At 43.4% G+C, this 26,266-nt stretch overlaps 3 non-coding genes across 3 annotated transcripts; all 3 read left to right on the top strand.

Moving 5' to 3' along the window:
- Positions 1-15,660: 15,660 nt before the first annotated feature.
- Positions 15,661-15,733, top strand: trnav-cac (transfer RNA valine (anticodon CAC)). The gene has a single exon. It is a non-coding gene; the product is annotated as a tRNA-Val (tRNA).
- A 546-nt stretch (positions 15,734-16,279) lies between these two features.
- trnav-cac (transfer RNA valine (anticodon CAC)) lies at positions 16,280-16,352 on the top strand. Its single transcript has one exon. It is a non-coding gene; the product is annotated as a tRNA-Val (tRNA).
- Positions 16,353-17,927: 1,575 nt separating this feature from the next.
- Positions 17,928-18,000, top strand: trnav-cac (transfer RNA valine (anticodon CAC)). Its single transcript has one exon. It is a non-coding gene; the product is annotated as a tRNA-Val (tRNA).
- The last annotated feature ends 8,266 nt before the right edge of the window (positions 18,001-26,266 follow it).

Genomic DNA, 26,266 nt, shown 5'->3' with positions numbered 1-26,266 from the left:
TCTCCGAGTGTTTCCACGATATGTTGGAGAATGAGAGATTCTTCGTTTTTTGTTAGCCACGGATCGTCGTCGCCCTGGTGGACACATGCTGTTTCTTCTTTTACCCCCCCTCCTTGCCATTACCATGAGACCCGAACCCTCCTGATGCTCATGGCTAGCTGCCCGGTTCATAACATTGGTGAACACGTCACTAACAATATTTTTAGCCTCTGATTTCAAGTGGGGTCTGGCTATAGCAAAGCCTCTCTTAAGCAGGGGTACGGCCATTCTAAAGAGACCACGAAAGAGTCCTCCTAGACCGGCGCCATACATTGTGGGGGCTCCTACAAAACCGGGCAAAGCCGTTCCATCTTGCATCTTGTAATAATCCACATAGGCGCTAGGATCTACATAACCCCTCGAGGTAGCCATTTTAATAATGTACACACTGTTTCAGGGGTCGAAAATGTAGTTTGACATTAACTTTACCGAAGCGGAAGGGTACGTTGATATTCTGATCCGATTTTACTTCGATCGTGATGTTGTCAAATTGGGTCTTTGAGACTGGTACGTAGTGTGGTTTGTCATAAGTAATTGTGACCATGTCATTGCTTTTACCTTTAATAAGTACATTTCTCAAAAGGGGGACATAACTATCCCCGACCCTCTGGTGGGTTATGATATCCGTATACACATAAAGAGTGTAAAAGCCGCCCCACCACTTCTGAGAACCTGCTCTCTGTGTCAGAATAGAACCCAAATATACGCCCCAGTTGGCCGCTGGTTTGAATGCTAATACCTGGTTTTGACACCTTGTACACTCTGTTTTTAATAGGGTTGTAATATAGCTTGATGTTGGGGGTGCCTTCTGAGAACTGTTTATGCATCTCATCTAATATTTTATCCACATTGTCATAATAACCTCCGTGTATCGTGAATGTCCATTGACTCTTTTTAACATCATCAAAAATGGCGAAGGTGGCATCCTTATCTTGTAAAACAGCCCAAGTGTAAGGATACTGTATTTCCGCCAACCCCACTTCCCACGACCCCCTTAGATCTATAGATTTTCCAAATTGTACCGTGTAACTGGATATTTCATTTTTAGGGTATATATCGAGAGAGGCGTTACTGGGTAGAGTCACGTAGAAGCCTCCTGATTCCATCTTGAGTATCGAAAGTAATGCCCACAACACACCCGCGGGCAAGTTGTTATAAGGATTGAATATCGCAAACCTGTTGTTCCGGGACCCAACTATTGAACTTTTCAGGCCATCCAAGCCATTTCATCAACACATATTTTTTCCGGTTCTGGGTTTTTTCAGCTAATATCTTTTCAACTCTGTATACACTGTCTTTACCCACAATAATTTTTTGTAACTCGGCTTCGTAAAACGTTCCTTCTATATCCTCCCCGTCATAGTCTTTTAACCGGTACACGGGTGGGTCTCTAGCCAACTGTTCGGTAACTGTAAAATATTCGTCAGAAAATGTTTGTTCATAACCTTTGGCAAAAGTACTCCTTAGCTTTGAAACGCGAACCACATCACCGATGTTGAACTTATAAGTAGTTTTTCCCTTCTTAATAAATGGTCCGTATAATTTTTTATAGACCTTAAAAGAATTACTTTGATCAACATCTATAGGCTTCATTTTAATACTGGTGTGATACCCTTGGTTGTAAGCATCGATAAAATCCTGAACTTTATCAAAATACTTGAACGTGTTGACCGCTGTAAAATATCTCCACATTTTGGTCTTTATGGTGCGGTTAAACCTCTCCACTACCGATGCCTTAAGCTCATTACCGGTGGTGAAATGATGTATTTTGTGTCTCTTCAGTAGATTCTGAAATTCTCTGTTGAGAAACTCTTTTCCTTTATCAGTCTGCAGTTTTTTAGGACATCGACCCTGGGACAATATATCCTCAAAGGCCCTTGTCACCGCCCGACCTGTTTTATTATGTAGAATGCGAGCCCAGGCATTTTTTGATAACTCATCGATACACATCAACATCAATTTGTGACCATTGTTATGTTTTGATAAATTTGACATATCGACTAGATCCATTTGCCATTGTGAGTCTATGTCAGTTGCATATACGCGGTTTCTTTTAAAGTTAATCCTGAGAGGTTTATGTAAGGTATAGGCGTCTTGTTCCCGTAACCATTCTGAAAGAACCACATCATTAACCTTCACTCCGGCCTCAGCGAGTCCTCTTTGAAAACCCTTCTTACCCGCCAAACCCCCAATCTTGGCTGGGTTGTAGTATAGTTCCTGCATTTGGGGAGCTTGCCGAGTCATTCTGTCAAATAACCACACAGACCCACACTATGCGCAAAGTTTTTATACAAGGTTTTTTATTCAACTTCAGGAGAGCAGATACCCCTTTTAAGACATTTGAGAAAAGTATAACATACACAACAATTTTTTCTACGGTCCAGACAAAAAGAAATCAGATGATTGGTTTCTTGATCTATATCAACAAATATACCTGTTTCTTTATCTAGTAGGCACACACCTCAGTTACATATGTAAATAAAACAACAATATGACCTATTTTAAAAGTAAACAGAGGTGTATTAAACATGCTCAGTAAAAGGTCATACAGATGTTGATGAAATGGCCTAATATCATTCTTGGCCCCCTTGAGCGCTTCATCCCAGTGTTCGTACCCCCCGGCCCTCCATGAGCTCCAGAGGCTGGGGATCCCCGAGACTCATTTGGACATCCATCGCACCGCATGTTGTATCGTCCTGAGGGACCGGGGTCTGAGGTCTTGGAGAGTAACCGCAGTCAAAGGGTTCCAGAGTGTATACAAAATCTGGGGAATAGAACCAGGGGTGATCCCGGGTTTGAAGAGGCCTGTAGAGCGTGTCGACGTCCGCAGCTTTCGGGTAAGACATTCTCTTTAATTTTAAACCATGAATGAATTGTTGCGCCTTTTATCCTATCTCTTCACTACGTCACGACACACCGCCCTCTTAGAAGAGAGTAGCCCCTGAGCCGTCAGACCCCCCTCCAAAACCCCACACGTCGTCTGTTTTATCATCGTCGTCGTCATTCAAGGGGAATATATAATCCATAATCCAGCATATTCTCCATCTAACCAATTCCAGTTGCGAACATTTGGTCAAGATGTCAAAACCATAATTTATACAGTTTATGACCTCTTTCAAGAACGGACAGTCCACGGCGTCAAACATAATTTCAGTAACCTGTTTTTCTGGATCCTCCACACCCCCTTCAATAGGGTTTGTAATCAGGGTACTGCTAAACAAAACCTTACGATCTGTAGTTAGAGATAGACTCTTCACCACTCTACCGTAGTTCTGCAAGCTTTCCCATTCACACCTTTCAAAACCCTGAGTCGGAGACTCCATTTCGCATTCTCTTGGACCCTCTTGCAAGCCTTCTAGAGTCTTATCCACAAGCCCCAGATCTCTCCAGGCCATCACCTTCAACCAGTCCTCATAAGAGTATTCAATTACCGTCTCAAAAGGTTCCAACGTACCCTCCTTCTCTCCCAAAGCAAAAAGCTCCACTCCAACATAGCTGGGATCCCTTTTAAAGCGGTAACCCCGTCGAGCCCCCCAGAACAACACCCAGGAGCGTTCAATCTTCAAATTGGTGAGTACAGGAACCCTTGCCCGGGATTGTTTCTTGCGGGGTTTCATGTTGATGTCGCTGGACATGTTGAAGATGCGGGATGTTTCTGATGCTGAGAATTAAAGAGGTATTGCCTAAAAGCAGCGCGGGTTCTTAAATAGAGAGGAGAGTTTCGGGGAGTTGCCTTCAGAGGGGTGGGGGTATTTATGGGTGGCCTTGTTGTTCAGGGTTTTATGGGTGTACACTTTCTGACGGATATGACGTAGGAATAATTAAGGAAATAACTCTACCTAAAATCATGCCCCCCAATTATGACGTAGGAATATTAATAAGCTTAGGGCATACGTCATAACAAAATAGGCCGCGCCCAAAAAACCCTACTATCTACTCTTATGTAGTTGAAGGCGCAGTATAGCTCTCATAGTCTGGTGGTGAAGGAAGACCACCAGCCGTTTGAACAAGCCATTCAGCATCACCTTGTTGGGCTAAGTGCAGGCACTGTCAGAGCGCAGGGCGTCCTGCCTTTGAAAGAGTTTCCGAAGTATCCTGATGTGCCCTTTAGCAATGCAAAATAGGTCAGTGAAAATAGAAACCTTTATCTCACAGGCTGGCCCACGGGATACGCCTGTGCGCGTTTTACCAGCCTGCTTCGATGGGAGCCATTCGAAACGCCAGGACGGGTCGGTTTCCTTAGTGTAGTGGCTATAACGTTCGCCTCACACGCGAAAGGTCCCTAGTTCGAAACCGGGCGGAAACAACCCGCGGTGCACGCGTGCTAGTGCCGTGTTACCTGTCCCTGTAACGCGGCTGGCCATCGTTTTCTCTTCCTCGGAGTGGCAAGAAATCCTGACCTTGAGAACAAACGATCACAGAAGGGTAGCTTTGCGAGGCGCTGGAACTGACACTTTTAAAATCGATACATGTTGTTGCTGTTATAATATGACCGTAGCAGGATCGGCGACATTGCTGTTACTCTTATGAGTAGATAGTAGGGTTTTTTGGGCGCGGCCTATTTTGTTATGACGTATGCCCTAAGCTTATTAATATTCCTACGTCATAATTGGGGGGCGTGATTCTAGGTAGAGTTATTTCCTTAATTATTCCTACGTCATATCCGTCAGAAAGTGTACACCCATAAAACCCTGAACAACAAGGCCGCCCATAACCTGTTGTTCTTGTTGTTCTTGTTGGTCAACTGTAGAGTGTGAATGGGTCGGCTCTTCCTGTAGTGGTTGGGGGTCTTTTTTAAATATACATGTAATGGTTTAGTAAATCTAAACCGTTATAAGATCAACAAGTTCTGTTGTCTGTAATGGTCCCAGGTCTTAACAATGCCAGTTTTGAATAGTGCGTTTATCATATTCACACTGTCTCTGTCTCTCTCTCTCTCTCTCTCGCCCAATCATTTTATAAGATCAACAAGTTCTGTTGTCTGTTATGATCCCAGGTCCTAACAATGCCTGTTTTGCATAGGGTACTTATGTTATCCACACTGTATCTGGCTCTGTCTCTCCCCTCAAATTTAATTAAAAATAAAATTAAAAAAGAGGGTGTGTGTGTGGGTGTTTGTGTGTATAGGTTAATTGTTTTTGTAAAAAAAAAAAAAAAAAAGCTGTGGTTATATTTTATCTCTCACATAATGTGTTCAGTCGTTTTACTTAAATACATTCTAGGGTCTTAAAGCTCATAAGAGTTAGACTTAAGATAAGGATATGCTTTTAAGGTATTTTAGCAGTCTCAATCCCTGATGATAAGGAATCATTTAAAAAATAAAAACAACTGATCACTCAATGCTAAATAGATCACATCACTCAAGGCTAAATCACTCACACCATGGGGGGCGGGGGCGGGAATGGGCTCAGACAACAGTAGGTATGGCGTGTGGTATCAAAACATTCAGAATACTTTTAACCTATATAATTTATAAGCTTTGTAAAATAAACCCAAATATCTCTTTTGCGGGGATAAATGCTGTTCTGAGTAGTTTGTGACTTGTTTAATACCAAACAAAGCATCGCTATAAAAAAAAAAAAAAATCACTGTAAAAGCGCTAGTTATTTTAGATCTTTATAGTTATTTTCTTGGCTCAGGTTGTTTTTTAGTGCTTATAAAGGCCTGAAATATTCTTAGTGGTTGTTGACTACAGGTCTTGATGCTTAAAAATGTTTTTTTGAGAGACCAAAAGGTTTTAATAAAAGTTTAAAGTAGAGAGGAGAGAGATCGTCTCCATCATGGTTTCTATTTGAAATTTGATGCAGTGTCATTTTATTGGTTGGTTTTGATATGTTAATTGGTAACAGGGCGGCACAAAGGCCAGACCAGAACAATGCCTTACAAGCAGATCCGGCATGTGGCCATCATTATAAGTATGAAGGTCTGGTCTTCAGCTCGACAGACTCTTACTGACCTTTCGATTTAAGACTAAAGATCAACAATGTCCGGAAACAACATCAGCGACTTCGATTTAAACGAGTTTTTAGGCAAGTCTTCAGATTATTTTCATTGACTCAGAGCGTGTTGTGTGCATGTATTGTAAATAAGGCTATAACATCTGTTTTAAGTTCTGTAAAATAATTTTTCAGCCAGTCAACAGGAGTTAATTCCCAACGCTGAGGAGATCATCTGGAACAACGACGGTAAGATTTTTGTGTTTGCGCTCATGGGTTCTTATGTATGGGTGTGTGTGGTTTTAAAGCGGCTCATTAGAGTTATGAAAACGTTTTAATATATATTAATGCCGGTCTCTTTAATTACACAGAAACTATCGAAAGGTCTGTGATTAATGTCTCCGAGGATCGACCAAGAGAAGTGGTTGTCCCTAGACAGGCTGTCTGCCGACCGGGTAAGAACTAAACCCCTGTTTGTTTGTATAACGTTTCTGTAAGATGTTTGAGTCCAGTTTTGTTAATTTTAAAAAATTATCCTGTCTAACAGTATTAAGAAACGTGGTTCGAGACAACGAAAGGCCTTCCACATCGAGGGCTTGTTTCGTTTTACCTTCGAGAACCGTAACCTTTCAAGAATCTGAAAGGCCGTCAGCCCCGGTATCTGATAGCTGTGAGTATATGTCTGCAGCCTGTAAGAGGTTAAAGCTTTTTATAAAGCGGTGTGGTTAAAGGTTAAACATGTCTCTTACCTTCACAGCGGTGCAAAAAGCTAAACCAGCCAAAAAACATAAGAAACGATTATTCTGTGGAGGTAAGTAAGATCTTTCAAACTTTAATGTTTTTAAAAGGGCTTTGTTTGCCCGTTGAGGGCTAATATTTAAGCGATGGGTGACCGTTTCCTGTAGGGCGGGGGGTTCTGGGAAAGATCTTTAGAAGTCCGGACAGGTCTAGGCTTGTTTCTGGGGAACGTGTTTAGAAATGACCGATTGCCGTACCGTCTGGTTAGGAAGTAAAGCCGTCCGAAAGGGTTTAGTAAGTTGTTTGGCTTATCTCCCGCTATTATACTTCTGATTTAAAGTGGTTGTAGGAAAAAGCTTGAAGGTGTTCATTGTATTTAATATTTAAACAGATCGTGAAAACGTTTGTGAAACAGGAAGTCCCGGGATCAGGAAGCGTTTACACTTGGAACGTTCGTTTAAAAATGAAATGTTGTTGTGTGTGTGTGTGTTTTATTAACAATATTACAGTTTTTAAAGAAACATTTAAGAAACAGTTTATTTACAGTGGCTTCTCTGTTTTACATTTATTATCAAGTCCTAATAAATATATTGTCTGTAAATAATAAGGCGTTGTAGTGAATGTCTAAGGCTATTTTCAAAGGTCTAAAAAAGCTAAAGCTTTTGAATGTCCAGGACATGTTGTTTTAATTTTGATTTCTGTCGCCGTTTAAAGATGTAAATGTAATGTATATTTTTATTCTTCCCTAGACTCTTGGGATAGTCATTCTGTGGATGAGCTATTGAGGACAATTACCCCGTCTAAGTGGGATCAAACATCTTCCCCGGTGAGATCACCGAGAGGATCCCCCACGGTGGTCTTGGAGACCCCCCAACATCTACTCAGGCCACAGCCTTCTGGGGGTAATTCAACACCCCAGATTCAGCCCGCCGCATTGTCGGGCGGAACAAATACAGGCATCCAACAACCTCAGGGGTCGCCGTCAGTCAGGGCGGACACACCACCCAACGACGGCCTGGTTTCAACATCGTCCCCCCAGACCCGTTTCTTGGCTACAGAAACGCGGAACAGTACCCCGCGCTTGGCCAGGGTGTCACCGCAAAGGCCTTCTTGGTCTCCGTCCATGAGTATACGCTCGCTCCCTGCCTCCTTCGACCGAGATTTACCGGAGCGACCATCCTTTGAAGCTGAGCCAGGCCACCAGACCCCGGAGCTACTTCCTGAAGGTCGGCATGAGTTGCTACATACTTTGTTACAAAATCAAAGACTTCTGTTAGTGGGGCAAAACCTGGTGATAGAGAGCCAAAACACCCTTATTAATACCCTTACTAACGAATTGTACCGTATTTAATGTTTTAATAGACACAAAACGCCTTACTATTGTGGGTTGTTGGAAAAATAAAAAATACATTAAAAAATGTCCTGACTTGGTAAAAGAACTCACAAACTAAAGGATTATGAACAAGCTAGGGCCCCAAAAAGACCTTCCCGAGAGAACATCCCCGGCCCTGTTGTGAACTCCTCTGATGTCCCAATGAACCTGGAACTATTACAAATGATAAATGATTTAAATAACCCCCAATTACCACCGATAGAATGTGAATTAACAGACTTACCGGTGAACCCCGACCTGTTACAGATGGTCAATGATCTAAATAACCACCTCCCACCGGTAGCGCTTATAGAGGTTCACCCCCTAGTTCACCCCGATTTGTTTGAAATGGTGGAGGCTTTGGAGGAGCTACCCCGACCAAATTCTGCCCCTATTATAAATGAATTGAGACAATTAGAACACAGGATGGCGGCAGAAACAGCCATCACTTTAGAGGAGGGTCTTGACATTAACCGGTTGGATATCTTTGAAGGACTTTTACAGGCTTTAAATGAGCTTCCTCAAAAAGGCGGTTTTGTAGATGTCAGCAGTGGGGGTGTTCGGAATGTGGAGGGTTCTGAGACTGATAAGGCTGTGGAGGACATGCTCTGTGAGAATGTAGGGGGTGAAGGCTTTGTTCAAAATGATGATGTGTCCAAGAGTACCAGTGATGCCGTGATTATAGATAGACCGGCCTATAACACTATATAACATGTTTGAGAAACATGCCGGCCAGAAGCAAAAGACATGCAGAATATATCCTGCACAAAATGGTTCAGAAACCGCGGGTAACGGCTTGGAATGAACAGGGTGAATTTGTTTTTAAAGGACAACTGATCAAAGGTTCACACATGTTTGATTTGTTGAAGAGTGTCACTAGCACTAATAAGGTACCCGATAGTCGCCGACCTGTAGGCTGGAATGCTTTCCTACAGGCGATGGCCTGTCTGAACATGCCCCAATCCACAGTTCCTAACCAGGAAACGCGACAAAAAATCCATCTGTGTAAAGAGGTGGAGCCTGATCTGACTCCGATATCTCATTACTCTGACCGTGCTGAGCGACCATCCTCAGGATCTATCCATCGTTGGGAAGCTTATTAATCTCATGTTTTTATTTGTCTCCCCTGTAAATAATGACCCGACAAACAATTTTTTATTTATTTTTTTTTAATTTCAAATGTTGTACATTTATTTATAACATAACCCCTGCTTTGTATTAGAATTGTTTTGAATAAAAACAAAACTAATGATTCAAAGGCTGTTTTCATTATTTTTTCACCTTAACACGCATGACATCTTTTAAAATCCTCACAAGAACACCCCATCTGTATACATGGCTGGCTAGGGTCGTAAGTCATTGTGTTATAAGGGGGGGTCCACAGTGTACTGACAAACTCTGCCACTTTTTTATCATTTTGGCCTAAATCCTCACTGTACAAGGCCATAATATCGGGGTATGACCATTCCTTTAGATATATGATATAAGAAAAACACACAGTGTTGACCACAAGTGAAGGTCTGAAGACTTTGTACTTGACGACCGCTGTAAATGGTTTCTTGACAGTTGTTGAGCAGAAAGTTATTGATCTTCCGAGGGAAAGGTCTGAAATCCGGGGGGTTTCCATAGGAATCAAAAAATTCACCACGGTGGTCCTCCCTTAGATAAATAGCCAGCCAATGTTCTCCGGGCATATTTTTAGGGTGTGTGTTGATTATGTACATTGCAGGTAAATTCTTGATCTTAAATTTAGGCAGCTGATCGCAGGCGTAGACTCCTTGAAACAGTTTCCGTGAGCCGGCCAGGGCATTCATGATGTGGTTGAGCTCTCTGGTGTTCATTTTAATAATAATCATACAGAACGTTTCTCCTCTGATTCACCTCAATAATATTGTCAAACACAGCATACACAACCATATTTACAGTGCGTGGTAGAGGCTGCTTGAAACGCATCTCCAAACGCATATTGCCCGTCTTCATCAGTGAAAAATGTTGTCCACACTCTTCGTCAGGGGTCAGGTTGAAACCGTACAGGGTGTAACCGCTGCAGTATTCCCGGCGATCGATCTTCAGAGTTTGATCCTTGAGATGGCGACCCGTAGCCAGTACTAGACTGTAATATTCACGAACCGCATTGCCGTTTTCAAAGTCAGGTTGAAAAGGTCTGGATGGAACCTGCACACCATCGACGTACAACGCTATAAATTCCGCGTTATAATGTTTAAAGTTAAAGGGGTTCTTGTTGTAAACCCCGGTAAATGCATCATTATCCACGAGACCTATAATAACCTGTTTTGGGAGCTGTCCTAGAAACAGATTTTCCTGGTTCATCACCCGTGTCCCTGCGGGGATACTGTGGACTTTCATATAGACTCTTTCGATCGGGTACTTGGCGTTTGCCGTCATTAACGCCTGCGTGTGTCCTAGTTTAACCGCCGGGGAGACGGACACTTTTTTCACAAACAGCGAGGCCGATAATATGGTCAGTTTATATTTTTCAGTATCAGGGGTCATCAGACAAAAAGCACTTTTACTACGGATCATTTTAATTTTAATGTCTACCCTGTTGAGCATGAGTTTTTCTTGGAAAAATATGTCTGCATGGTTATGCCCCATTAGCTCAAAGGTCCTCCCTTCTGTTGAAGAGGCCGTTCTTTTTTGAAAACCCTTATTGAGTCCCTCTGGATTCTTGTCGTCCATAGCTTCCGTGATGTCTTTGAAGAAAAGGCCGGGGCTGAACTGTTTGCTCAGGGTCTCCTCACTATAATTAAGGATACACTCCATCATGGCTCTATAGGGGTAAGTATTGCTGCTTTGACTAATGAGCCGATCTCCCAGGGTCACATCCACCTGTGAAAACATGGTGGCCACCGGGTAATTGATGACCCCAGCGTTGGCCGTCTTCTCGATTGCATCGCCATCCTCATCAGTCACTTTACAGTTTATTAAAATAAATGTGTTATTCAAATCAATATAATCCTCGCCATTGCCAGCTATAAAAAACTCCAGAGGGGCCGTGTCTGAAATTTCCACGATATGTTGGAGAATGAGAGATTCTTCGTTTTTTGTTAGCCACGGATCTTCGTCTCCCCCTGGTGGACACATGCTGTTTCTTCTTTTACCCCCCCTCCTCGCCATTACCATGAGACCCGAACCCTCCTGATGCTCATGGCTAGCTGCCCGGTTCATAACATTGGTGAACACGTCACTAACAATATTTTTAGCCGCTGATTTCAAGTGGGGTCTGGCTATAGCAAAGCCTCTCCTAAGCAGGGGTACGGCCATTCTAAAGAGACCACGAAAGAGTCCTCCTAGACCGGCGCCATACATTGTGGGGGCTCCTACAATACCGGGCAAGCCGTTCCCGGCTTGCATCTTGTAATAATCCACATAGGCGCTAGGATCTACATAACCCCTCGAGGTAGCCATTTTAATAATGTACACACTGTTTCAGGGGTCGAAAATGTAGTTTGACAATAACTTTACCGAAGCGGAAGGGTACGTTGATATTCTGATCCGATTTTACTTCGATCGTGATGTTGTCAAAGTGGGTCTTTGAGACTGGTACGTAGTGTGGCTTGTCATAAGTAATTGTGACCATGTCATTGCTTTTACCTTTAATAAGTACATTTCTCAAAAGGGGGACATAACTATCCCCGACCCTCTGGTGGGTTATGATATCCGTATACACATAAAGAGTGTAAAAGCCGCCCCACCACTTCTGAGAACCTGCTCTCTGTGTCAGAATAGAACCCTAATATACGCCCCAGTTGGCCGCTGGTTTGAATGCTAATACCTGGTTTTGACACCTTGTACACTCTGTTTTTAATAGGGTTGTAATATAGCTTGATGTTGGGGGTGCCTTCTGAGAACTGTTTATGCATCTCATCTAATATTTTATCCACATTGTCATAATAACCTCCTCGTATCGTGAATATCCATTGATTTTAACATCATCAAAAATGGCGAAGGTGGCATCCTTATCTTGTAAAACAGCCCAAGTGTAAGGATACTGTATTTCCGCCAACCCCACTTCCCACGACCCCCTTAGATCTATAGATTTTCCAAATTGTACCGTGTAACTGGATATTTCATTTTTAGGGTATATATCGAGAGAGGCGTTACTGGGTAGAGTCACGTAGAAGCCTCCTGATTCCATCTTGAGTACCGAAAGTAATGCCCCCAACACACCCACGGGCATGTTGTTATAAGGATTGAATATCGCAAACCTGTTGTTCCGGGACCCAACTATTGAACTTTTCAGGCCATCCAAGCCATTTCACCAACACGTATTTTTTCCGGTTCTGGGTTTTTTCAGCTAATATCTTTTCAACTCTGTATACACTGTCTTTACCCACAATCATTTTTTGTAACTCGGCTTCGTAAAACGTTCCTTCTATATCCTCCCCGTCATAGTCTTTTAACCGGTACACGGGGGGGTCTCTAGCCAACTGTTCGGTAACTGTAAAATATTCGTCAGAAAATGTTTGTTCATAACCTTTGGCAAAAGTACTCCTTAGCTTTGAAACGCGAACCACATCACCGATGTTGAACTTATAAGTAGTTTTTCCCTTCTTAATAAATGGTCCGTATAATTCTTTATAGACCTTAAAAGAATTACTTTGATCAACATCTATAGGCTTCATTTTAATACTGGTGTGATACCCTTGGTTGTAAGCATCGATAAAATCCTGAACTTTATCAAAATACTTGAACGTGTTGACCGCTGTAAAATATCTCCAGATTTTGGTCTTCATGGTGCGGTTAAACCTCTCCACTACCGATGCCTTAAGCTCATTACCGGTGGTGAAATGATGTATTTTGTGTCTCTTCAGTAGATTCTGAAATTCTCTGTTGAGAAACTCTTTTCCTTTATTAGTCTGCAGTTTTTTAGGACATCGACCCTGGGACAATATATCCTTGTCACCGCCCGACCTGTTTTATTATGTAGAATGCGAGCCCAGGCATATTTTGATAACACATCGATACACATCAACATCAATTTGTGACCATTGTTATGTTTTGATAAATTTGACATATCGACTAGATCCATTTGTCATTGTGAGTCTATGTCAGTTGCATATACGCGGTTTCTTTTAAAGTTAATCCTGAGAGGTTTATGTAAGGTATAGGCGTCTTGTTCCCGTAACCATTCTGAAACAACCACATCATTAACCTTCACTCCGGCCTCAGCGAGTCCTCTTTGAAAACCCTTCTTACCCGCCAAACCCCCAATCTTGGCTGGGTTGTAGTATAGTTCCTGCATTTGGGGAGCTTGCCGAGTCATTCTGTCAAATAACCACACAGACCCACACTATGCGCAAAGTTTTTATACAAGGTTTTTTATTCAACTTCAGGAGAGCAGATACCCCTTTTTAGACATTTGAGAAAAGTATAACATACACAACAATTTTTTCTACGGTCCAGACAAAAAGAAATCAGATGATTGGTTACTTGATCTATATCAACAAATATACCTGTTTCTTTATCTTGTAGGCACACACCTCAGTTACATATGTAAATAAAACAACAATATGACCTATTTTAAAAGTAAACAGAGGTGTATTAAACATGCTCAGCAAAAGGTCATACAGATGTTGATGAAATGGCCTAATATCATTCTTGGCCCCCTTGAGCGCTTCATCCCAGTGTTCGTACCCCCCGGTCTTTGTTACAGCAGCCATTCACTTTTCCAGGTTTGAAAGTTGATCCTCATCGATGGTTAAATCTGTAGAGAAAAGGCTCGCGTTGGCTACTTTTCTGTCAAGCACATGGTGTAATAGCGCTCTCAGGTTAGCTGCAGAGTGTTGATGACAGAACCAGTTGCAGAAGCAGTCCAGAACATTCCCCATGTTCAAAGTCCCTTAGTTCAGGTCAGAGTCTGAATCAGTGGCGTAGATGTCGAATTCCTCGTCGCTGCCCCCAGCTTTAACTTCTTTACCGAAGAAATAAGCTTTTAGCTTGCCAGCGGTTTTTCTACTCGGCTCATCCAGGTCATTGAGCAGCTGCCCAAGTTTCTCTATTATAAACGGCTCCTTTTTCAGCTCCAGCAAAATCTCATCTATGATTTTCTGGACTTGTCCCACAGTTACATGTATGTGGGAGTAAGACAGCGCCTTGATTAATGCCGGTTTCAGCCACGGTTTGTTCAGTCTTCTGTAAAACACGTTGAAATACAACAGGAAATAGTAACGGTCTGGTTCAAACAAACAACTGTGTCTCAACTGACTGGGGTGATTCACTTCACACCCCCGACAGACTTCTTTCAGAGCTCGGTCGATGAGAGCACTCAGAATATACACCAGGGTGCTTTTAACCACTCTGCTTACTTGGTCACATACCCCGGGCATAAATCCTGCATCTTCATCACGCCATTGGGACAGTCCGATGCTCATTGGGTCGCCTGGTGGTTTGTGGGGTGTTTCTACATCCATTGGACTGACCCCCTCCTGAGACGCACAGACGGTAGACAGTTCGGCAAAATCGAGGCCCTCCATGAGCTCCAGAGGCTGGGGATCCCCGAGACTCATTTGGACATCCATCGCACCGCATGTTGTTTCGTCCTGAGGGACCGGGGTCTGAGGTCTTGGAGAGTAACCGCAGTCAAAGGGTTCCAGAGTGTATACAAAATCTGGGGAATAGAACCAGGGGTGATCCCGGGTTTGAAGAGGCCTGTAGAGCCTGTCGACGTCCGCAGCTTTCGGGTAAGACATTCTCTTTAATTTTAAACCATGAATTAATTGTTGCGCCTTTTATCCTATCTCTTCACTACGTCACGACACACCGCCCTCTTAGAAGAGAGTAGCCCCTGAGCCGTCAGACCCCCCTCCAAAACCCCACACGTCGTCTGTTTTATCATCGTCGTCGTCATTCAAGGGGGATATATAATCCATAATCCAGCATATTCTCCTTCTAACCAAATCCAGTTGCGAACATTTGGTCAAGATGTCAAAACCATCATTTATACAGTTTATGACCTCTTTCAAGAACGGCCAGTCCACGGCGTCAAACATAATTTCAGTAACCTGTTTTTCTGGATCCTCCACACCCCCTTCAATAGGGTTTGTAATCAGGGTACTGCTAAACAAAACCTTACGATCTGTAGTTTGAGTTAGACTCTTCACCACTCTACCGTAGTTCTGCAAGCTTTCCCATTCACACCTTTCAAAACCCTGAGTCGGAGACTCCATTTCGCATTCTCTTGGACCCTCTTGCAAGCCTTCTAGAGTCTTATCCACAAGCCCCAGATCTCTCCAGGCCATCACCTTCAACCAGTCCTCATAAGAGTATTCAATTACCGTCTCAAAAGGTTCCAACGTACCCTCCTTCTCTCCCAAAGCAAAAAGCTCCACTCCAACATAGCTGGGATCCCTTTTAAAGCGCAGGGCGACCTGCCTTTGAAAGAGTTTCCAAAGTGTCCTGATGTGCCCTTTAGCAATGCCAAACAGGTCTGTGAAAATGGCATCCTTTCGCGGCACTTCAGACGCCATCTCACAGTCTAGCCGACCTGAAATGCCTGAGCCCGTTTTACCAGCCGGCTTTGATAGGAGTTATTCGAAACACCAGGACGGGTTGGTTTCCGTAGTGTAGTGGCTATCACGTTTGCCTCACACGCGAAAGGTCCCCGGTTTGAAACCGGGCGGAAACAGCCTGCTGTGGGCCGGCCCTTTTCGTCCTGCTTGCCCTCGTGGTTCCCCGGAGGCGGTTAGGTGGCTTTTCTTCATTGGAGTGCCCGAAAATGGTGCACTCAGAGCGTCCGTCAATCGACAGGTTGAAATTGTAAATGCTGGTGTAGGCACTTTTAATTAAAATCTGATGATGAAGTTATTGTTGTTGTTGTTGTTGTTCTTGTTGTCGTCGTGGTCGCCGTCATTATTATTGTTAAAGTAAAGCTACCGTAAGGTGTAGAAGGCACAATAGCTCTGTGATTGTCTGATGGTGGCACAAGACAAGCAGCAGCTGTTTGAACAAGCCATTGAGCATCACCTTGTTGGGGTAAGTGTAAGTCTTGTCATAGCTCAGGGCGTTCTTCCTTTGAAAGAGTTTTCAAAGTGTCCTGATGTGCCCTTGAGCAATGCAAAATAGGTCAGTGAAAATAGAAACCTTTATCTCACAGGCTGGCCCACGGGAAACGCCTGTGTGCGTTTTACCAGCCGGCTTCGATAGGAGTTATTCGAAACGCCAGGACGGGTCGGTTTCTGTAGTGTAGTGGCTATCACGTTTGCCTCACACGCGAAAGGTCCCCGGTTCGAAACCGGGCGGAAACAACCCGTGGTGCACGCGTGCCAGTGCCGTGTAACCCGTCCCCCATCTCTCTGCCCCAAGGGTGGCTGTCGTTTTCTCTTCCTCGGAGTGGCAAGAAATCCTGACCTTGAGAACAAACGATGTAAGAAGGGTAGCTTTGCGAGGCGCTGGAACTGACACTTTTAAAATCGATACATGTTGTTGCTGTTACAATACGACCGTAGCAGGATCGGCGACATTGCTGTTACTCTTATGTAGTTGAAGGCGCAAAATAGCTCTGATAGTCTGGTGGTGACGGAAGACCACCAGCCGTTTGAACAAGCCATTCAGCATCACCTTGTTGGGCTAAGTGCAGGCACTGTCTGATCGCAGGGCGTCCTGCCTTTGAAAGAGTTTCCGAAGTATCCCGAAATCGGTGCACTCAGAGCGTCCGTCCGTCGACAGGATGAAATTGTAAACGCTGGTGTAGCCACTTTTAATTAAAATCTGATGATGATGATGATGATGATGTTGTTGTTGTTCTTGTTGATGTTGTTGTTCTTGTTGTTGTTCTTGTTGTCGTCGTGGTCGCCGTCATTATTATTGTTAAAGTAAAGCAGTAGTTAGATTTGTTGCTACCGTAAGGTGTAGAAGGCACAATAGCTCTGATAGTCTGGTGGTGAAGGAAGACCACCAGCCGTTTGAACAAGCCATTCAGCATCACCTTGTTGGGTTAAGTGCAGGCACTGTCAGAGCGCAGGGCGTCCTGCCTTTGATAGAGTTTCCAAAGTGTCCTGATGTGCCCTTGAGCAATGCAAAATAGGTCAGTGAAAATAGAAACCTTTATCTCACAGGCTGGCCCACGGGAAACGCCTGTGCGCGTTTTACCAGCCTGCTTCGATGGGAGCCATTCGAAACGCCAGGACGGGTCGGTTTTACCAGCAGTCTCCAACGGTAACCGTTCTAAGCAAGAGGTGACGGTGTCAGTTTCCGAAGTGTAGCGGTTATCACGTTCTCCTAACGCACGAAAGGTCCCCGGTTTGAAACCGGGCGGAAAGAGCCTGCTGTGGGCCGGCCCTTTTCGTCCTGCTTGCCCTCGTGGTTCCCCGGAGGCGGTAGGTGGCTTTTCTTCATTGGAGTTCCCGAAATTGGTGGACTCAGAGCGTCCGTCCGTCGACAGGTTGAAATTGTAAACGCTGGTGTAGCCACTTTTAATTAAAATCTGATGATGATGTTATTGTTCTTGTTGTTGTTGTTGTTGTTCTTGTTTTTCTTTTTGTCGTCGAGGTCGCCGTCATTATTATTGTTAAAGTAAAGCTACCGTAAGGTGTAGAAGGCACAATAGCTCTGTGATTGTCTGATGGTGGCACAAGATGAGCAGCAGCTGTTTGAACAAGCCAGTGAGCATGACCTTGTTGGGGTAAGTGTAAGTCTTGTCATAGCTCAGGGCGTTCTTCCTTTGTAAGAGTTTCCAAAGTGTCCTGATGTGTCCTTGAGCAATGCAAAATAGGTCAGTGAAAATAGAAACCTTTATCTCACAGGCTGGCCCACGGGAAACGCCTGTGCGCGTTTTACCAGCCGGCTTCGATGGGAGCCATTCGAAACACCAGGACAGGTCGGTTTCCGTAGTGTAGTGGCTATCACGTTCGCCTCACACGCGAAAGGTCCCTGGTTCGAAACCGGGCGGAAACAAACCGCGGTGCACGCGTGCTAGTGCTTTGTTATCTGTCCCTGTAACGCGGCCGGCCATCGTTTTCTCTTCCTCGGAGTGTCAAGAAATCCTGACCTTGAGAACAAACGATCACAGAAGGGTAGCTTTGCGAGGCGCTGGAACTGACACTTTTAAAATCGATACATGTTGTTGCTGTTACAATACGACCGTAGCAGGATCGGCGACATTGCTGTTACTCTTATGAGTAGATAGTAGGGTTTTATGGGCGCGGCCTATTTTGTTATGACGTATGCCCTAAGCTTATTAATATTCCTACGTCATAATTGGGGGGCGTGATTTTAGGTAGAGTTATTTCCTTAATTATTCCTACGTCATATCCGTCAGAAAGTGTACACCCATAAAACCCTGAACAACAAGGCCGCCCATAACCTGTTGTTCTTGTTGTTCTTGTTGGTCAACTGTAGAGTGTGAATGGGTCGGCTCTTCCTGTAGTGTTTGGGGGTCTTTTTTAAATATACATGTAATGATCTTATAACGGTTTAGATTTACTAAACCAACAAGTTCTGCTGTCTGTAATGGTCCCAGGTCTTAACAATGCCAGTTTTGAATAGTGCGTTTATCATATTCACACTGTCTCTGTCTGTCTCTCTCTCTCTCTCGCCCAATCATTTTATAAGATCAACAAGTTCTGTTGTCTGTTATGATCCCAGGTCCTAACAATGCCTGTTTTGCATAGGGTACTTATGTTATCCACACTGTATCTGGCTCTGTCTCTCCCCTCAAATTTAATTAAAAATAAAATTAAAAAAGAGGGTGTGTGTGTGGGTGTTTGTGTGTATAGGTTAATTGTTTAAAAAAAAAAAAAAAAAAAGCTGTGGTTATATTTTATCTCTCACATAATGTGTTCAGTCGTTTTACTTAAATACATTCTAGGGTCTTAAAGCTCATAAGAGTTAGACTTAAGATAAGGATATGCTTTTAAGGTATTTTAGCAGTCTCAATCCCTGATGATAAGGAATCGTTTAAAAAATAAAAACAACTGATCACTCAATGCTAAATAGATCACAACACTCAAGGCTAAATCACTCACACCATGGGTGGCGGGGGTGGGCTCAGACAACAGTACGTATGGCATGTGGTATCAAAACATTAAGAATACTTTTAACCTATATAATTTATAAGCTTTGTAAAATAAACCCAAATATCTCTTTTGCGGGGATAAACGCTGTTCTGAGTAGTTTGTGACTTGTTTAATACCAAACAAAGCATCGCTATTAAAAAAAAAAAAAAAATCACTGTAAAGGCGCTAGTTATTTTTGATCTTTATAGTTATTTTCTTGGCTCAGGTTGTTTTTTAGCGCTTATAAAGGCCTGAAATATTCTTAGTGGTTTGTTGACTATAGGTCTTGATGCTTAAAAATGTTTTTTTGAGAGACCTAAAGGTTCTAATAAAAGTTTAGAGTAGAGAGGAAGAGATCGTCTCCATCTTGGTTTCTATTTGAAATTTGATGCAGTGTCATTTTATTGGTTGGTTTTGATATGTTAATTGGTAACAGGGCGGCACAAAGGCCAGACCAGAACAATGCCTTACAAGCAGATCCGGCATGTGGCCATCAGTATAAGTATGAAGGTCTGGTCTTCAGCTCGACAGACTCATACTGACCTTTCGATTTAAGTCTAAAGATCAACAATGTCCGGAAACAACATCAGCGACTTCGATTTAAACGAGTTTTTAGGCAAGTCTTCAGATTATTTTCATTGACTCAGAGCGTGTTGTGTGCATGTATTGTAAATAAGGCTATAACATCTGTTTTAAGTTCTGTAAAATTATTTTTCAGCCAGTCAACAGGAGTTAATTCCCAACGCTGAGGAGATCATCTGGAACAACGACGGTAAGATTTTTGTGTTTGCGCTCATGGGTTCTTATGTATGGGTGTGTGTGGTTTTGAAGCGGCTCATTAGAGTTATGAAAACATTTTAATATATATTAATGCCGGTCTCTTTAATTACACAGAAACTATCGAAAGGCCTGTGATTAATGTCTCCGAGGATCGACCAAGAGAAGTGGTTGTCCCTAGACAGGCTGTCTGCCGACCGGGTAAGAACTAAACCCCTGTTTGTTTGTATAACGTTTCTGTAAGATGTTTGAGTCCAGTTTTGTTAATTTAAAAAAATTATCCTGTCTAACAGTATTAAGAAACGTGGTTCGAGACAACGAAAGGCCTTCCACATCGAGGGCTTGTTTCGTTTTACCTTCGAGAACCGTAACCTTTCACGAATCTGAAAGGCCGTCAGCCCCGGTATCTGATAGCTGTGAGTATATGTCTGCAGCCTGTAAGAGGTAAAAGCTTTTTATAAAGCGGTGTGGTTAAAGGTTAAACATGTCTCTTACCTTCACAGCGGTGCAAAAAGCTAAACCAGCCGAAAAACATAAGAAACGATTATTCTGTGGAGGTAAGTAAGATCTTTCAAACTTTAATGTTTTTAAAAGGGCTTTGTTTGCCCGTTGAGGGCTAATATTTAAGCCATGGGTGACCGTTTCCTGTAGGGCGGGGGCTTCTGGGAAAGATCTTTAGAAGTCCGGACAGGTCTAGGCTTGTTTCTGGGGAACGTGTTTAGAAATGACCGATTGCCGTACCGTCTGGTTAGGAAGTAAAGCCGTCTGAAAGGGTTTAGTAAGTTGTTTGGCTTATCTCCCGCTATTATACTTCTGTTTTAAAGTGGTTGTAGGAAAAGGCTTGAAGGTGTTCATTGTATTTAATATTTAAACAGATCGTGAAAACGTTTGTGAAACAGGAAGTCCCGGGATCAGGAAGCGTTTACACTTGGAAGGTTCGTTTAAAAATGAAATGTTGTTGTGTGTGTGTGTGTTTTATTAACAATATTACAGTTTTTAAAGAAACATTTAAGAAACAGTTTATTTACAGCGGCTTCTCTGTTTTACATTTATTATCAAGTCCTAATAAATATATTGTCTGTAAATAATAAGGTGTTGTAGTGAATGTCTAAGGCTATTTTCAAAGGTCTAAAAAAGCTAAAGGTTTTGAATGTCCTGGACATGTTGTTTTAAGTTTGATTTCTGTCGCCGTTTAAAGATGTAAATGTAATGTATATTTTTATTCTTCCCAAGACTCTTGGGATAGTCATTCTGTGGATGAGCTATTGAGGACAATTACCCCGTCTAAGTGGGATCAAACATCTTCCCCGGTGAGATCACCGAGAGGATCCCCCACGGTGGTCTTGGAGACCCCCCAACATCTACTCAGGCCACAGCCTTCTGGGGGTAATTCAACACCCCAGATTCAGCCCGCCGCATTGTCGGGCGGAACAAATACAGGCATCCAACAACCTCAGGGGTCGCCGTCAGTCAGGGCTGACACACCACCCAACGACGGCCTGGTTTCAACATCGTCCCCCCAGACCCGTTTCTTGGCTACAGAAACGCGGAACAGTACCCCGCGCTTGGCCAGGGTGTCACCGCAAAGGCCTTCTTGGTCTCCGTCCATGAGTATACGCTCGCTCCCTGCCTCCTTCGACCGAGATTTACCGGAGCGACCATCCTTTGAAGCTGAGCCAGGCCACCAGCCCCCGGAGCTACTTCCTGAAGGTCGGCATGAGTTGCTACATACTTTGTTACAAAATCAAAGACTTGTGTTACTGGGGCAAAACCTGGTGATAGAGAGCCAAAACACCCTTATTAATACCCTTACTAACGAATTGTACCGTATTTAATGTTTTAATAGACACAAAACGCCTTACTATTGTGGGTTGTTGGAAAAATAAAAAATAAATTAAAAAATGTCCTGACTTGGTAAAAGAACTCACAAACTAAAGGATTATGAACAAGCTAGGGCCCCAAAAAGACCTTCCCGAGAGAACATCCCCGGCCCTGTTGTGAACTCCTCTGATGTCCCAATGAACCTGGAACTATTACAAATGATAAATGATTTAAATAACCCCCAATTACCACCGATAGAATGTGAATTAACACACTTACCGGTGAACCCCGACCTGTTACAGATGGTCAATGATCTAAATAACCACCTCCCACCGGTAGCGCTTATAGAGGTTCACCCCCTAGTTCACCCCGATTTGTTTGAAATGGTGGAGGCTTTGGAGGAGCTACCCCGACCAAATTCTGCCCCTATTATAAATTATTTGAGACAATTAGAACACAGGATGGCGGCAGAAGCAGCCATCACTATAGAGGAGGGTCTTGACATTAACCGGTTGGATATCTTTGAAGGACTTTTACAGGCTTTAAATGAGCCTCCTCAAAAAGGGGGTTTTGTAGATGTCAGCAGTGGGGGTGTTCGGAATGTGGAGGGTTCTGAGACTGATAAGGCTGTGGAGGACATGCTCTGTGAGAATGTAGGGGGTGAAGGCTTGGTTCAAAATGATGATGTGTCCAAGAGTACCAGTGATCCCGTGATTATAGATAGACCGGCCTATAACAATTTTGAAATGATTCAGCGTTTTACTTTTGCAGAACTTTTAAATTGTGACAATTATGCAGAAATATTTGTCAACATACACGAGGCCTTGCAGAAAATGCTTGAACAGGTTGCTGAAAGGGTCAGACCTCGAGATGTTGTACAGTTAGAACTCAGAGGGGATGCTTTGTTTAGCAACCTATCTGCAATGCTGAGTGGAGATAATTTAGATGTCTGGCTAAAATCGAAGCGTTATTGCAAAGTAACGCAGCCATCTTAGCTGATGAAAGTCTGTCTCTGGTAATGAATGTGGTTCGTAACCCTGAGGGTGGGGCGCTTAGAAGACTGTCGAAATGCTTGAAGAACGACATAATTAGGACCAAGCTCAGGCAATTAGTGGTGAGTTCCAGTGGGGACAATAAGCTCTGTTTTGCTTACAGTTTAATAAAACTACTCACCCCCGACATGCCTGAACCCCAAGCTCTGCAAGAGGCTTTAATGCTTCATCAGAGGGCCGGCTTAAACTCTCAACAGATGGTTGCCTTTTCAGACATTACCAAGTTTGAGGAGTTGTTGTCTTTAAAAATTGTTGTGTGGTACCGTTGTGAGGTAAAGGAAGTATTTGTTAAATTTCAGACACATCCTGAAACCCATACACAGACACTGTTTCTCTTCCTAGGTGATAGACATTAATTTGGAATAAAGAGTTTGACGGCTTTTTTGGGTTGTTCGTATGTTTGTCATTGGTGTTATAAGGCCTTCAATGATAAGCTTAAGCACCGCTGTGACGGTTACTGTAACGTCTGTTTCAATCCGCAATGTCGTAAGGGTTTGGCCCCTACCATCCAATGTAAAGATTGCTTAAGGATTTGTCTCTCAACGTTCTGTTTTTCCGAGCATAAGGTACAGAGGGCCGCTGCTGAGGGGGTTAAAAAACTGAGTTATTGTGATCAAACTAAATATTGCCCGCAGTGTTGCCTCCAGTACCATTTTCATGAGGTTAAACCACACAAATGTCTGGAGCCGAGATGCAGGATCTGTAATGCTGATTTAACCTCGGGGTCCGAACACCAGTGCTTTATTCAGCCGGTTAAAAAGGAGCCGCCGCACAACCGGTATGTCTTTTTTGCTTTTGAATGCCGGCAAGAAAACGGGGTCCACGTTGCTAATTATATACACTGTATTGACATGTTGGATCGTGAGTGGTCAGCTAGCGGTGAGAGTTGTGTCAGGGATTTCTTTACGCGGTATCGCGGTCCAAAATACCTCAATTACACATTTATTGCCCACAATGCTAAGGGTTATGATTCTTACATTTTGATGAAGTATCTGGTGGAAAATGGGGTGACCCCAAAAATAATAGCTCAGGGTAGCAAGATCATGTGTTTCACCGACGAAGCTTTCAACTAACGTTACATAGACTCGTTAAATTTCCTCCCCATGAAATTGAGCGCTTTGCCTAAGGCTCTGGGTTTTGAGGCTCAGAAGAAAGGTTGGTTCTGCCATTTTTTTAATACTAAGGACACTCAAAATTATCGAGGGTCCTACCCGCCCGCCTCTTATTATGGGGTTGATACTATGATGTCTCATGAGAGGGAGGAATTCTTTAAATGGTACAATACGGTTAAGTGAGGTGTTTTTGATTTCCGAGAAGAGATGGCCGCTTATTGTAAAAATGATGTGGTGATCCTTAAAGAAGCCTGTGTGCGTTTCTGCGCCGAGGTTATCAACACATCGGGTCTCGACCCTTTGCAAAGTGTGACCATAGTGTCTCTCTGCATGAAAATGTATCGGTCCAATTTCTTGCAGAGAAACACTATAGCGGTCACCACTTCTGACAACTATCGTGCTAGACAAAATAACTTTTCGACTGTCTCCATACAGTGGCTGGAATACCTGAGTGCCCGGGATAACATATTCATCAGACATGCTTTAAATCAAGGGGAAGTCAAAATGGGGCCTTACTACTTAGACGGTTTTAGCGACGTGTTCGGGCGGCGTACCGCTTATGAGTTTGCTGGTTGTATTTACCATGGCTGTCCTCAGTGCTTCGACCCAAACACCTTTAACCCCGAATCACAAAAACTCTGCGGTGATATCTACTATGATTTCCAGGAACGAATTGAAACTTTAAAAAACACCTATGGTTTGAACGTGCTGGTGATTTGGGAACACGAGTGGACGACCCTGAAGCAACAGGATGCGGGGGTACAATGGTTTATGGAAACCTTGGACTTTCCTGAATGTCTAGAGCCCCGGGATGCGTTATTTGGGGGTCGTACCAATGCCCTCTGTTTACATTATGAGGTAAAGGAGGGTGAGAGAGTAGATTACTATGATTTCACCAGTCTGTACCCTTATGTCAACAAGACCAAAATGTACCCGGTGGGGCGTCCAACCATTGTTTATCGTGACTTTCTCGAAATCGGACATTACTTTAGTTTGATCAAAGTCACCATGTACCCTCCTCGCGAGCTGTTCTTACCCGTGTTGCCTTACAGGTGTTCGGGAAAATTGATGTTCCCTCTGTGTAGAACGTGTGTGGAAACTGAAAATCAAACTACCTCTTGTCTGCACAGTGATGAAGAGAGAGCGCTGACGGGTGTCTGGTGTAGCATTGAGCTTGACAAGGCGGTGGAGAAAGGTTACAGAGTCGGTAAGGTGTATGAGGTTTGGCATTTTTCTGAAAAAACTGATACTCTTTTTGCTGATTACATTATGACCCATCTGAAAGGGAAACAGGAGGCATCGGGCTATCCCTCATGGTGTGTTGACTCCGCGGCCAAAGAGCGATACGTTCAGCAATATTTTGAAAAGGAAGGGATCCGTCTAGAGCCGGGGAACATAACTGTAAACCCCGCCAAGAGACAAATGTCCAAACTGATTTTAAACAGTCTGTGGGGTAAGTTTGGGGAAAGAAATTACCGTCTAAACACAACCTTGATTAAAACCCCTGAACTGTTCATAGAATTTATGTTTTCCAAACAACATGCAGTATCACACTTTCAATTCTTAAATGACCACGTGGCACAGGTCCAGTGGAGGGCCCCTAAAGATTTCCCCACCAAACAGGGGAACGTTAATGTTTTCATAGCGGTTTTTACCTCGGCTTACGCCCGGCTTGAACTGTACAACTTAATGGATCAGTTGCAGGAACGCACGCTCTATCATGATACTGACTCTGTAATCTTTGTCACCAGGCCAGGGGATTGGGTCCCTCCCCTCGGGGACTACCTTGGGGAGTTAACGAGCGAACTAGATCCTCAGGACCACATAGTGGAGTTTGTTTCAGGGGGTCCTAAGACTTACGCATACAGAACGGCTGCGGGTAAGACCTGTATGAAAGTTAAGGGTTTCACTCTGAACCATTGTAACAACAAGCTCATTAACATCAAGTCTCTGACGACCCTGGTAGAAAGTTTTGTAACCGAGAAAGACGCGCCTCCTCGTGAGATTATTACAGCCGGAAATCAGATCTATCGCAATAAAAAGGGGTACACGTTGGAAAATAGATCACTAAACAAACGGTTCAGGGTGGTGTACAATAAAAGAGTGTTGAAGACTGATTATACCACTCTGCCTTATGGATATTAGCGGTGGTTTTGAAAACAGACTTCAACACCCTTTCTCCTGTATTATAGCCGGTCCCTCCAATTCGGGGAAGAGCTATCTTATAAAGAACATCATAGAAGATGTGGACGCAACCGTGTCCCAAGCTCTTGACAACATAGTGTGGTGTTTCTCTTGCTGGCAACCTCTCTACGATGATTTGGCTTGGAAAAAAAATAATCTGAAATTTGTGCAAGGTCTCCCCGCCTCGTTGTGTGGCGATGACTTGTTCCCGCCCGGTAAT

Source organism: Amia ocellicauda, assembly GCF_036373705.1.
Source record: "Amia ocellicauda isolate fAmiCal2 chromosome 11 unlocalized genomic scaffold, fAmiCal2.hap1 SUPER_11_unloc_2, whole genome shotgun sequence".
In the NCBI taxonomy this organism is placed as follows: domain Eukaryota; kingdom Metazoa; phylum Chordata; class Actinopteri; order Amiiformes; family Amiidae; genus Amia; species Amia ocellicauda.
The sequence above is the reverse complement of the archived record's forward strand: the minus strand, read 5'-3'. Positions and strand labels throughout refer to the sequence as shown.